The sequence below is a fragment of the Bubalus bubalis genome, chromosome 4 (assembly GCF_019923935.1).
Source record: "Bubalus bubalis isolate 160015118507 breed Murrah chromosome 4, NDDB_SH_1, whole genome shotgun sequence".
Classification (NCBI taxonomy): Eukaryota; Metazoa; Chordata; class Mammalia; order Artiodactyla; family Bovidae; genus Bubalus; species Bubalus bubalis.
In genome coordinates this window covers 29,423,332-29,435,616 of record NC_059160.1, presented here as the reverse complement: position 1 = coordinate 29,435,616, position 12,285 = coordinate 29,423,332, and the positions used below count along the sequence as shown (strand labels likewise).

General features: G+C 41.9%; 1 pseudogene; it reads right to left on the bottom strand.

Moving 5' to 3' along the window:
• Nucleotides 1-631: 631 nt before the first annotated feature.
• On the bottom strand, nt 632-1,937 carry LOC102409743 (annotated as a pseudogene).
• Nucleotides 1,938-12,285: the final 10,348 nt, after the last annotated feature.

The following is a 12,285-nucleotide window of genomic DNA, read 5'->3' as shown; positions in this document are numbered from 1 at the left end:
CTTTGGTGGCAGTGCAATCCTTTCTTTCAGGAGATACGAAGAAGAACAAGTTTTGGTCAAAACATGATTCTTTCAGTTTAGGTAAATACCTTTCTTCTGGTAAACAGTCCTTGACTTCTGTTTCATTGAATTCAAAGTAAACTCTCCCATTAGTTTTTTGGATATCCTTCTAAAGTGTTCATGACAACATAAGAAAATCTGCATAATGCATTTTCACTAAAATTAGGGTATCATGCATAGTGATCAGTTTATTACATCTTCAATATTAACCATTTGGGCAGGTATATAGTAGTATCACACGGCAGTGTTCATTTGTACCCCCCTTATGATTAATGGTGTTGAGTATCTTTTTAAGTACTTTTTTGCCATTTGTACCAGGCTCCTATGGCTGCTGTAATATATTATCATAAACTTGGTGGCTTAAAATAAGAATTGTATTTATTCAGAGTTCTGCTGCTGCTGCTGCTAAGTCACTTCAGTCATGTCTGACTCTGTGCGACCCCAGAGACGGCAGCCCACCAGGCTCCCCTGTTCCTGGGATTCTCCAGGCAAGAACACTGGAGTGGGTTGCCATTTCCTTCTCCAATGCATGAAAGTGAAAAGTGAAAGTGAAGTCGCTCAGTCGTGCCCGACTCCTAGCAACCCCATGGACTGCAGCCTACCAGGCTCCTCCACCCATGGGATTTTCCAGGCAAGAGTACTGGAGTGGGGGTGCCATTGCCTTCTCCATTCAGAGTTCTAGAGACAGGAAATCTGAAAATCAGTATCACTGAAATAAACTTAAGGTTCATCATGGCTCTGCTTCCTTGGAAGTCTCTACAAGAGAATCCTTTCCTTACCTTTTTGTTGTCGTTATAGCACAACTCATATACTTCAACTGGACAGAAAAAAATGAGTATCATTTACAGTATCTTAAGATAAACTGTCTTTGAATGAGAGTTGTCTTTACAGTACATTGAGGTCTACAAGATGTAGAAAGTTACTATTCTAGAAAGTTTACTACTGCACAAAATGAAGACTGCTGAAATCGAACAGCGGGTAGGGGAGGGCCTGTGGTTTCTCCTTTTTCATTAGCTACTATAACACTGTCCTTCAGGTGGCTGAGGGAGTTTCAGATTTTCTTTAGACATCATTAGGTGTTGAAGCTCTTGCAGGACAACTTTGATGCTATTATTAATTCTGCCATTTTGGTAGCATTGATATGGCTCTAATGGGGCTCCACCACCCCATTAGAACTATTAACTCCTTTCATATTAATTTTTGTTACAAATTTCACAAAGGGGGGGTGGTGTTTCTGGGTATTTGGGTCCATATTCTATTTTAAGGCAGTATATTCAGTTTTCATAAATTGTTCTTGGAGGCCCAATCATCCCTGCCCATCTTGTAAGTGCATGTCTTCATCATCCTCTAGACTTAGGCTAACTGTGCTATCTCCTACACCTTTCTGGCCTTCTTCCAACAGTTGGAAATTGCAAGGAACTTTTACTCCCAAGCCTGTGGTGGCTGCCACCTTGCATCACTGTCATTCCTTTCCTTACAGCGCTTTTAGTTTCCAGAGCTATATTCCTCGAGTTCCTTGGCTCCAGGCCCCTTCCTCCAACTTCAGTGCTGTGGCCAGTCTCTTCTGTTTCTGCACCTATATGCTTCCATCATGTACGAACGAGGCAGAAGTCCTGGACATTTTTATGGTCTGGCCTTGAAAGTCACATAATATCCCTTCCCTAATAGTCTATTGATGAAGGCAGTCAAAAAAAAAACCTACCCCAAAGAAGACTACAAATGACCAATAGATACATGAAAAAGCACTTAGCATCACTAATCAGAGAAATGCAAATCAAAGCCACAGTGAGATATCGCCTCACACTTTAGGATGAAAGTGAAAGTTGCTAAGTCGTGTCCAGCTCTTTGCAATCCCATAGACTATACAGTCAATGGAATTCTCCAGGCCAGAATACTGGAGTGGGCAGCCTTTCCCTTCTCCAAGGGGTCTTCCCATCTCAGGGATCAAACCCAGGTCTCCCGCATTGCAAGCGGATTCTTTACCAGCTGAGCCACAAGGGAAGCCCGAGAATACTGAAGTGGGTAGTCTATCCCTTCTCCAGCAGATCTTTCAGACCCAGGAATCGAACCAGGGTCTCCTGCATTGCAGGTGGGTTTTTTTTTTTTAAACCAACTGAGTTATCAGGGAAGCCCACACACTGTTAGGATGAGTATTATTAAAAGGACAAGAGATAAGTGTTGGTGAGGATGCAGAGAAAAGATAACACTTGTGAACTGTTAGTGGGAAGGCAAACTGCTACAGCCATTATGGCAAGAATTTTTATTAAAGTTCCTCAAAAAAATTACAAATGGAACTATCATATAATCCAGCAATTCCATCTGGGGGCATAAAGCAAAGGAAATAAAATCAAGTTCTCAAAGGGATATCTGCACTCCCATGTTCACTGCACCATTAATCACAATACCCAAGATATGAAACAACCTAAGTGTTCATCAAAGGATGAATGGATGAAAAATGACGTGGTATAAACCATCATGGAACAGAACATGGAAAAAAATAACTGAGTGACTTCACTATACAGCAGTAGTTAATGCAACATCGCAATTCAACTATACTTCAATAGAAAATAACTTTAGAAAACCATTTCAAAAAAGATGGGGTGATGGATTCATGGATATGTATGGCTGAGTCCCTTCACTGTTTACCTGAGACTATCACAACACTGTTAATCGGCTATCCCAGTACAAAATAAAAAGTTCACACACACACACACACACACACACACAGATGTGGTGAAAAATACAATGAGATTATTCAGACATGGGAAAGAAGAAAACACTGTTATTTGTGACATGAGTGGACTGTGAGTGCATCATGCTAAAGGAAACAAGTCAGCCAGAGAAAGACAAGATACTATCTGTTCTCCCTAATCTGTGACATCTTAAAAAGCTGAACTCATAGAAGCAAAGTAAATAGTAGTTGCCAACAGCTGAGGGGTAGGGGAGTTGGGGAGATATCCAAGAGCGCAAATTTTGACTTATAAATAAATCCTGGGGATATAATATACAGCATGGTGACTACAGTTAATCATATTGCATTATATACTTGAAAGTTGCTAACAGAGTAGGTCTTACATGTCTCGCCCCAAAATAAAAAGGATAATTATGTGAAGTGACGGAGATGTTCACAAACACAATTATGGTCACCATTTTGCAATACTCACAGGTATCAAATCATCATATTATACAGCTTAAACTTATACAATGTTACATGTTAATCATATCTCAAATCTGGGGGAGAAATGAAAATTCTGCATATACTGTAGGACCTAGTAATTCACTACATACCCAACAGAAATGCATACATATGTACCAAAATGACATACCAGAGAATGATCATTGCTGCACTATTTGTAAGAGCCAAAAACTAGAAACAACTGCAAATTTTTCCATCAGTAGGAAAGCTATTTGTATGTATCTCATGAGTAGGAAAGTTACTTGTATGTATCATGACACATGCATGCAGCTGTATGCAGGGGTTAAAAAAAAATGAGTCAAGTACAACTATATGCCTCAACATGGATGAATCTCACATACATACTGTACAATTGCATTTACATAAAGTTCAAAAAACAGGCAACTCTAATGATATGAAGAATTGATGCTTTTGAACGACAGTGCTGAAGAAGACTCTTGAGAGTCCCTTGGACAGCAAGGAGATCAAACCAGTCAATCCTAAAGGAAATCAACCCTGAATATTCATGGGAAGGACTGATGCTGAAGCTCCAATACTTTGGCCACCTGATGCCGAGAGCCTATTCATTGGAAAAGACACTGATGCTGGGAAAGATAGAGGGCAAGAAGAGAAGAGGGTGACAGAGGATGAGATATTGAATGGCATCACTGACGCAATGGACATGAATTTGAGCAAACTCTGGGAGACAGTGAAGGACAGGGAAGCCTGGCATGCAGCCGTCCATGGGGTTGAAAAGAGTTGGACTCGACTTAGTGAGTGAACAAAAACAAATGATACTAGAATAAACATTTATGTTTTCTCATGTAGGAGCTTCCAAAAGGCTATAAAACTGAATAAACTATGGTGTTAGACAAGAAGGACTCACCGCATAGCACATGCAAATCTGCTCAGTGTTATGTGGCAGCGTGGAGGGGAGAGTTCAGGGGAGAATGGCTCAGATCAGATCAGTTGCTCAGTCATGTCTGACTCTTTGCAACCCCATGAATAGCAGCATGCCAAGGCCTGCCTGTCCATCACCAACTCCCGGAATTCACCCAGACTCACATCCATTGAGTCAGTGATGCCATCCAGCCATCTCATCCTCTGTCATCCCCTTCTCCTCCTGCCCCCAATCCCTCCCAGCATCAGAGTCTTTTCCAATGAGTCAACTCTTCGCATGAGGTGGCCAAAGTACTGGAGTTTCAGCTTTAGCATCATTCCTTCCAAAGAAATCCCAGGGCTGATCTCCTTCAGAAGGGACTGGTTGGATCTCCTTGCAGTCCAAGGGACTCTCAAGAGTCTTCTCCAACACCACAGTTCAAAAGCATCAATTCTTTGGCGCTCAGCCTTCTTCACAGTCCAACTCTCACATCCATACATGACCACAGGAAAAACCATAGCCTTGACTAGATGAACCTTTGTTAGCAAAGTAATGTCTCTGCTTTTGAATATGCTATCTAGGTTGGTCATAACTATCCTTCCAAGGAGTAAGTGTCTTTTAATTTCATGGCTGCAGTCACCATCTGCAGTGATTTTGGAACCCGGAAAAATAAAGTCTGACACTATCTCCCCATCCATTTCCCATGAAGTGATGGGACCGGATGCCATGACCTTCGTTTTCTGAATGTTGAGCTTTAAGCCAACTTTTTCACTCCTCTTTCACTTTCATCAAGAGGCTTTTTAGTTCCTCTTCACTTTCTGCCATAAGGGTGGTGTCATCTGCATATCTGAGGTTATTGATATTTCCCCCAGCAATCTTGATTCCAGCTTGTGTTTCTTCCAGTCCAGCGTTTCTCATGATGTACTCTGCATATAAGTTAAATAAACAGGGTGACAATATACAGCCTTGACGTACTCCTTTTCCTATTTGGAACCAGTCTGTTGTTCCATGTCCAGTTCTAACTGTTGCTTCCTGACCTGCATACAGATTTCTCAAGAGGCAGATCAGGTGGTCTGGTATTCCCATCTCTTTCAGAATTTTCCACAGTTTATTGTGATCCATACAGTTAAAGGCTTTGGCATAGTCAATAAAGCAGAAATAGATGTTTTTCTGGAACGCTCTTGCTTTTTCCATGATCCAGCAGATGTTGGCAATTTGATCTCTGGTTCCTCTGCCTTTTCTAAAACCAGCTTGAACATCAGGAGAATGGCTACATGTGTATATTCAGCTGAGTCATTTCAAATCTCCTGAAACTATCACAATATTGCTAATCAGCTATACTCCAATATAAAATAAAAAGTTAAAAAAAAAAAACTACAGTGTTGTAAATTAGGATGGTGTTTATCTTTGGAAGAAAAGGGGGTAGTGACTGCAGGGAGCTCTGTGAAGTCTCCTGGGTTACGGGTAATGTTCTATTTTGTGATACAAATTGTGGTCACCACTTTGGGGTAACTTGTTGAGGCACTGTCTACTTTTCCTCATATAGATCAACAAGCAATTATTTGTGTGTATAAGACTGTCACCATGTCCTCCTCTTCACGCCCTTGCTAGCATCACTCCATGGGGTATCCCATCATTACTCACTTGAGGGACAGCTCAGCGTATGAGGGATCAGCAAGTCCCCTCTGAGAGTGGAAGGTCAGCCCCATCAGGCTTACCAGCACAGGGGTTTAATCAGTTTGATTGGCGGAGTCCCCTTTGTGTATATTAGTTGCCCAGCCATGTTTGACTCTTTGTGACTCCATGGAGTGTAGCCCACCAGGCTCCTCTGTCCATGGGATTTCCCAGGAAGAATACTGGAGTGGGTTGTCATGCCCTTCTCCAGGGGAATCTTCCCAACCCAGGAATCAAACCCAGCTCTCCCGCACTGCAGGCAGATTCTTCACTGTCTGAGCACATCAGGAAAGTTTTGGAGTCCCCGTTAGTACTCCCCAGTTCAGGACAACCTCCCCATGCTGTATTTAAATTTCCAAAGATACCTGCACTACTGATGGCCATGAGGCTCCTGCCCCAAAGAGGCTCTCCTGGATCCGGAGCTCTGGCTCTGCCATCTGGAAGCGATGGTAGGGAGCTCGAGGAAGAGTCTGCAACAACCCCAGGATGCTTGAGTGAGAGAGATGTGGGTCAAGTCTGAACAATGTACTCTGGCTACATACTAACTACATGACTACTTATTTTCTCAGCTATAAAGCTGGGCTGCAGTGACCTTAACATACTATTTTGGGTTATGAAGATCACTACCATAAGAACTAAATACAGAATTTATTTAATGAATTAAAATGTTCTAAGTAAACAAACAAACTGTATATACAATCATTTACCATTGCTAGAAATGTAAGTCTTCCTCAAAGAATTTAAATCAAAGTTCTGAACACCTACCCTTGTGGTATGATACCTGAAATTACGTGCATGCGTGCTCCATTGTGTCTGATTCTTGCAACCACATGGACTGTAGTCTACCAAGCTCCTCTGTCAATGGGATTTTCCAGGCAAGAATACTGGAATGGGTTGCATTTTCTCCTCCAGGGGATATTCCTGACCCAGGGATCAAACCTGCATCTCCTGCATTGGCAGGAGGATTCCTTAATGAGCTACCTGGGAAGCTGGGTATGAATATGGCCAATAAAGTTTCCCCAAAAAACATTTTTTAAAAAATGGTTGACCGTGGGCCAAGAGGGTGGGACTGGAACTGATTAACAGGGTGGGGTCTGTGGCTTTTTATCGATCGGTTCAGTTGCTCAGTCATGTCCGACTCTTTGCGACCCCATGAATTGCAGCATGCCAGGCCTGCCTGTCCATTACCAACTCCCGGAGTTCACCCAGACTCACGTCCATCGAGTCGCTGATGCCATCCAGCCATCTCATCCTCTGTCATCCCCTTTTTCTCCTGCCCCCAATCCCTCCCAGCATCAGTCTTTTCCAACGAGTCAACTCTTCGCATGAGGTGGCCAAAGTACTGGAGTTTCAGCTTTAGCATCATTCCTTCCAAAGAACACCCAGGGACTGATCTCCTTTAGAATTTTATCTATAGCCTTCTGCAATATATTTTTTAATCAATTGCATGTATTAGTTTGATCAGTTCTTTTAAGATTATACCCAGAAAAATATTAACATAACTAAGATCCCAGCTGTTCTGACCTTCACAAGTACTGACACTCCTGGTCTCACATTAGCCAGGATTTAGAACCCAGATTCTTCACGGGTTTTCCTAAGAAAAATAATCATTGCAGATTTAATGATTTTTTTTTTAACAATTCTTTATGATGATTTCTAAGACCATGGGAGAGGATCACAGCAAATACAATCAATTGTTACATTCATGTTTTCCTAATTTATCAAAGTAATTTGATTTTGAAAAAAGATGATAGGAGGCTTATGGTGAAAAGCAACTGCACCCCCCAACCCACTCTCCACCCTTCTACGCCATCCCTGAGGGCCAACCTCTTCTCATTACTTTCAATTAAGTCTACGTTCAGTTCTTTTTATGGTTTTTATATGAAAAACCCTCCATTTGAAATGTCTCCCTTTCAAGCCTCCTCTGTCTTCAAAGATGCATCCTCTTTGGAAGAAAAGCTATGACTACCCTAGACAGTATATTAAAAAGCAGAGACATTACTTTGCCAACAAAGGTCTGTATAGTCACAGCTATGGTTTTTCCAGTAGTCATGCATGGATGTTGAGAGTTGGACCATAAAGAAGGCAGAGCACAAAAGATTTGATGCTTTAGAATTGTGGTGCTGGAGAAGATTCTTGAGAGTCCCTTGGACTGCAAGATCAAACCAGTCAGTCCTAAAGGAAATCATTTTGAATGAAAGGAAATCATCTGAATATTCATTGGAAGGACTGATGCTAAGGCTGAAGCTCTAATACTTTGGCCACCTGATGTGAAGAGCCTAATCATTGGAAAAAACCTTGATGCTGGGAAAGACTGAGGACCGGAGAAGAAGGGGGTGACAGGATGAGATAGTTGGATGGCATCATGGACTCAATGAACATGAGTTGGCGCAAACTCCAGGAAATAGTGAAGGACAGGGAAGCCTGGTGTGCTGCAGTCTATGGAGTCGCAAAGAGTAGGAGATGACTGTATGACTGAACAACATCTTCTCAACTTTACCCCCAGCCGCACTGCAAGGACCTGAAGCCCTCTTCCCAAAGAGGAACCTGAACAGAAATTCAGTGGGTCCTCTGAGCCCAGGGGGCTCACCTACAGGTCCTGAGCAAGCTCCTCCTCTGCAGAGCCTTGCATCTCCCTTCAAGGAATTTTATACATGCTGCTCATAAGAGTTTCTCCTGACTTTATATTACTCTGTATCTTACTTATTTATGTAATCAGTAATGGAAGTATGCTCATATGCTCCAAAAAAATACCAAGAAGGATGGTTCACTCTAAGAAAAACAGAAGGAAAATATAAATTTGGTAAGTGGGCAGACTTTTCAGATAGATGGAAAGGCCTGGAAATAGCAATATAACACAGTGTCTTGGGGAAAAAACCTGTATTTTTGGAGTAGAAAGCTCCAGAAGAGAAAATAAATGTGAGAAGTGAGCCTTAAAAAGTTAATAGGAGTCAGATGGTCCTTACGTGTGAGGCCCAAGAGCTGGACTTCAGCCCATGGTCCAGGAGTTGACCATTTAAATGCCTGTAAATGCCAAACTGATCATGCAAATAAGAGAAGTGAAATCATGTAAATGAGGAAAAAGACAGGAAGTGTGGGTCCTCTGGGAAACTGGGGAGATAGTGCCCTTCCAGATGGAACAGTTTGATTATTTTTATACAAAGTGTAAGACTAGTGTTGCCAGGCATACCACTTTAATAACGGCAGACTATCTGGATTTTTCTATCAAATTCTCTGGTTTTTAAATGTTGGCAACTATTACCTGTTTTTTCAGGCTCACAGTATGTGGTCAAAAAAAGTATTATATATTCTTGAAAGCTGGTTTCAGCCAACAGATCATTTTTACCTCCCCTAGAAGCAAAAAGGAACAACCATTATGAAACTTAAGACAGGGAGGACACATGGTCAGTCTGCAGTTTTAAAGATTGCTCTGGTGGAAGAATACAGGATGGATTGATTAGGGGAAGGAGAAATTGAAATCAAATGCGGAGAAACCTATCTGAAGGCACCTGCAGATCAATCTTTGGAAATAGATGTACTGAGAGTCAAACCTAAGGCACAACACTTTTATCATCGATGATTAATTTTTCAGTGCAGGTAGGTGAAATGGCTCTGAGCATTTCCACCAGAATTTGACCCCCAATGATCCCTGAGAACTTTCTATTTTGTATAAATCTTGGGTGTGACAATCAAAGACAGAATGGATTTATCTCTTCGTTACTTTCCATAACATCAAATTTTTTCTTATAAATGTACTTGCTAGTATTAATAAGAGGATAGAGTATACATCTGGCTTTAGGACGGCAGCTTGTTGAACCTCTACCCCCTGCTTCTGTATTATATCAATCGTAGAAGCAAACAAAGGTATTTTCTGCAAATGGTTCCCATGTGCCCACATCTCTGAATGTAAAATAAACAGTGTAGGCCATGAAAACAGAGTATTTTAAACAGAGCACTGCAGCTGCAGAAACTGTCTAAACATGAACCTTATTTTTACAGTCGCTTAACAATGTCCTTTATCTATTAAATTAACTTTTAAAAAGGAGAAAATGGGGAAATGGAGGGGAGGGTACAAAAGGGGGACAGAGAGAGAGGTTATCCATCTGTTTTCCCAAAACACTTAATACTTCCATTTCTTTGAGTTTAGATACCAGTATATGTTTCCATCACAAAGTTACTGTGTCTAGGCAACACATAAAGATAAGATATTAGCTACTTTCAGTGCATTTTTAAGAACTGTTCTTTACTCACTAAGTCGTGTACAATTCTTTGGGACCCCATGGACTGTAGGCTGCCAGGCTCCTCTGTCCTGGGATTTCCCAGGCAAGTAAACTGGAGCGAGTTGCCATTTCCTTCTCTAGGAGATCTTCCTGACTCAGGGATTGAACCCACATCTCCTGCATCAGCAGGTGGATTCTTTACTGCTGAGCCACCTGGGAAGCCCATAATTTTAAGAATATTTTGGACCAAATCTGTGCAAACCTGATCAAATCTCATCTTTGTCTGATGTTCAAACCAATGAAGTCAGAGAGAAACAATGTTCCCCAGCTCTACAGACAGAATCAGACAGGTGCTGGCCATGCTTAGTCCCGTCCCAGTCCCCACATTCACAGGCTATGCCCAGGCATCTGGTCCATCCCACTGGTCCCCAAAACAAAAAAGGAAAGAGATACATTGATGTGGCATTTTATATCAGACTGGCTTTGAAGAGAGTTGTGAGTCTCAGCAATTTGCAAGTCAACCATCACATGAAGAAGTCAAGGACTCACAAGCAAGAAAGGGGGAACCGTGGCCTGGTTTCCCACTGAATTCTGAATTCTGGGCTCTGTTCCCACTTTTCACTTAAAGATATGTACATATGACTAGGATCTGGGCACCAGAGGCCTGACTCTCCCTGCTGTAAAATTGCTTTTCTCTACAGAGATGAAAGTCAACATTTCCACCTGCCATGTACATTTGGGGCAACCTTGTTCCTACTTCTATATGTAGAGGGTCAGCTTGCAGAGGGTACAGTTCCCATGTCTGAGGTCAGAGTGAAGAAAAAACAAAATTCATGTGAATCTTTCTGGAGTAGTGATGAAGGGAGCTGTGTTCCTCATAGCCTGAGTTGAGAATCAGTCAGCAGCTTCTCAGGGAAAGTTCAACAAAATTGGTTTTAACCCACAACGTTCTCAGAATATTCCAGAAGGTTCTATGTAACCCACCTGCACTGTTCCCATTTCCCCCCAGCTTGTGTTTTTTTTTTTTTTTTTAACATTCTAGCCCTTTTTATTTTTACTTTACAATATTGTATTGGTTTACCCATGGTGGATTCATGTTGTGCTTCTTTTTTAACTGAAGTCGTGTAGATATAGTACTGCTTTGCCAAATTCTCCAACTTTCTCCACTCAAATTTATAAAGTTCCATTTGTACAGTCCCCCAGATAGTAAAGACCTATGCAGGCGCCACTGATTAGTTTTGCAGTTTAAATGCTGCCTGTCCGCCGCCTCAGGCCATTGACAGAGTGTGGGTATGTTCACAGCTCTTTCCTTCTATCCTTCAGCTTTTATGGAAAATGCAGGAAGTTTGAGGCCTCTTATTTTAAATGGCGACCTGCCAGAGACAGGCCTATTTATATATGTAAGTGTTACATATGGTATCAATTGAGTAATGGGAAAAGAATAGATTGTTTATTAGAGGGGGTTGAGAAAATCGCTCATTGTACAGGGAAAAAAAACAAATCATTCTTATGGATATTGAGATTCCTCCCTGCCATGTCGTTGGAGAAAAGAGGTAAAAGCTGGAACCGAAGTACAACTGACTATGAAATATACAGCATGTGTGTGTGTGTCTCTTTGTGACTCCATGAACTGTAGTCTGCCAGGCTCTTTTATCCATGGGATTTTTCAGGCATGAATACAGGAGTGAGTTCCTATTACCTCTACAGGGGATCTTCCCCACCCAGGGACCAAATCTGCTACTCCTGCATCTCCTGCATTGGCAGGCGGATTCTTTACCACTGAGCCACCTAGGAAGCCCTGAAATATACAGACTGGACTTCAATAGAGTTTATCAAAGTCAACCCACACAGAGCACATGGTGCTCTCTTGAAGGATGGTAAGTTACAGCCATCAGCAGGTCTCCCACTGACTGCCTCAAGACAGCCACCGGTGAAACTCATCAGGCTCCAAATCTTGATCCAACTCCTCTTCACCTGGAGCATGTGAGGACCTCTCACTCCAACTCCCATCTCCTATAAGCAATGCCCCATCTCCCCTAACCCAGCTGCCCTCCTCTGGTCTCAAGGGTACAGATGAGGCCAATCTCATTCTTCAGGTTTCTCGCTAATTGTGTATGTTAGAATCTAAATTCTGAGTCTTGATTCCTTCAGGACCTCTCCTGTGACTCTCAAAACCCTGTTTATTGGAAGAAAAAGAGAAAAATGCTGAGATTCAGTTTTATTGCTCTCTTCCTTAAGGCAACAAGAACACCTCAGAACAACACAAGGAATATCAA